Source organism: Ailuropoda melanoleuca, chromosome 6, assembly GCF_002007445.2.
Source record: "Ailuropoda melanoleuca isolate Jingjing chromosome 6, ASM200744v2, whole genome shotgun sequence".
Lineage (NCBI taxonomy): Eukaryota > Metazoa > Chordata > Mammalia > Carnivora > Ursidae > Ailuropoda > Ailuropoda melanoleuca.
Window position 1 is genome coordinate 44317578 of NC_048223.1, and position 2736 is coordinate 44320313.

The window sequence follows — 2736 nt, forward strand, 5'->3', positions numbered from 1 at the left end:
AAATCGATCGGTGTGATAGAATATAACAACAAGAAAAAAGCCAGGAATCTTAAGATCCTCTCAATAGATGCAGAAAAAGCATTTGACAAAATACAGCATTCTTTCCTGATTAAAACCCTTCAGAGTGTAGGGATAAAGGGTACATTCCTCAATCTCATAAAAACCATGTATGAAAAGCCTATGGTGAATATCATTCTCAATGAGGAAAAGCTGGAAGCTTTTCCCTTAAGATCAGGAACACGAAAAGGATGCCCTCTCTCGCCATTATTATTCAACATAGTACTAGAAGTCTTTGCAACAGCAATCAGACAACAAAAAGGGATAAAAGGTATCCAAATCGGCAAAGAAGAAGTCAAAATGTCTCTCCTCACAGATGACATGATACTCTATATGGAAAACCCAAAAGAATCCACTCCCAAACTATTAGAAGTTATAGAGCAATTCAGTAATGTGGCGGGATACAAAATCAATGCTCAGAAATCAGTTGCATTTGTATAAAGGAACAATGAGACCGAAGAAAGAGAAATTAGGGAATCCATCCCATTTACAATAGCACCAAAAACCATACATTAGCTTGGAAGTAACTTAACCAGACACGTAAAGGATCTATATTCTAGAAACTGCAAATCACTCTTGAAAGACATTGAAGAAGAGACAAAAAGATTAAAAAATATTCCATGCTCATGGATCAGAAGAATTAACATAGTTAAAATGTCCATGCTACCCAGAGCAATCTACACTTTCAATGCTATCCCGATCAAAACACCAATGACATTTTTCAAAGAACTGGAACAAACAGCCCTTAAATTTGTGTGGAACCAGAAAAGGTCCTGAATTGCCAAAGAATTGTTGAAAACGATAAACAAGGCTGAGGGCATCACAATGCCGGATTTCAAGCTGTACTACAAAGCTGTGATCACAAAGACAGCATGGTACTGGNGAACAACTTCTCAACATTTGCTGCAACATGGACAGCACTGGAGGAGATAATGCTAAGTGAAATAAGTCACACAGATAAAGACAATTATCATATGGTTTCTCTCATCTACGGAACATAAGAACCAGGAAGATCGGTAGGAGAAGAAATGGATAAAGAAAGGGGTGTAATCAGAAAGGGGAATGAAGCAGGAGAGAGTATGGACTCTGAGAAACAAACTGAGGGCTTCAGAGGGGAGGTGGGTGGGGGAATAGCATAGGCTGGTGATGGGTATAAGGAGGGCACATATTGCATGGTGCAGTGCGTTTTATAGGCAAGTGATGAATCATCGAACTTTACATAAAAAACCAGGGATGTCCTGTATGGTGTGAACAACATAATATTATAAAAATATTAGTATTAAAAAAATAAATAAAGGAACTCTCCTTTAAAGGAACTTAAAAAAAAAGGAATCTTTCTTTAACATTATTGAAGGATGTACTCCAGAAGAAGGACATTAAACTCAACACTTAAAAATGGGACACAAGAGGCATTCACAAGAAACATAGAAATCTTTTTATTGGTACAATTGGAGTCAATTCTGTTCATAGAGACACACACACATTTATATATTTATTTATATCTATACCTAAATTTCTTACAGAAATAAGGAAAAGCAAGGAATAATTCTGTGATTAAACACAACCAACAAAACAGAGAAGGAAATTTTCTCAATCTGAAAGAGGGCACTTATGGAAAACCTACAGTTAACAACATGTTTGATGATGAAAGACTGACCACAATACTTCTGACACTAAATATGTTTTCTTTCCCTCACTCTAACCAATTCTCCAACTCTCTGGACACCAGCTGGGCATCCTACAAGTCAATTCAGTTCAGACACTGACTACTGAGAATCAGCACCGACCCCACAGGATAAAGGCTCAGCCCCACAAGACTGCCCCCATTTCAGACACCAGTCACAAGTTAAGTTCTATAATTTCTAGAGCAGCTCACAGAACTTGGAAGACACTTTACTTATTATTACCGGTTTACTATAAATGATCCAAATGGAGCAGCCAGCTGACGAGGTACATAGGGTAAAGTCCCGAAGAGCCCCAAGCACAGGAGCTACTGTCCACAGTGTGGGGTCCCCACCCTCCTGATATGTGGATGAGATTATTACCTGGAAGCTCTCTAAAATCCTGTTGCTTAAGGGTTTTTAGAGAGCTTCCATTGCATAGGCACAATTGAATAGACTATTGGCATTGGCAATTTGACTCAATTTCTAGGTGTTGACAAGGGTATGGAGCAACTAGACACCTCATACATTGCTGGTGGGAATATAAAATGGCACAGCTACTTTAGAAAACAGATCTGTAAGAAGTTACACATAAACTTTCCATATGGATCAATAATTCTCTTAGTTAGTAGGAATCTACTCAAGAGGAATGAAAAGATATATCTGTCCAAAGACATGTGTGCAAATGTTTATAGTAGTGTTATTGACAATACACAAAAATTGGAAATAATCCAAATGTCTATTAGTAGGTGAACAGATAAAAATTTTGGCTAGCCATACATTGGAATATTATTCGACAATAAAAAAGGAATGAAATATTGATACATGCTACAACATGTAGATGAACTTTAGGTCAAGAAAATGATAGCAAGGAGGTGTCATGAGATGGGTAAAAAAGAAAGAGATTAATGAGAATTTATGTTGGTAATTAGTTCTGAGAATTAGTTGCCCTTACCCATTGCCAGTGGGACTGTGCTTCTGTTCACACACACACACACACACACACACACACACACAC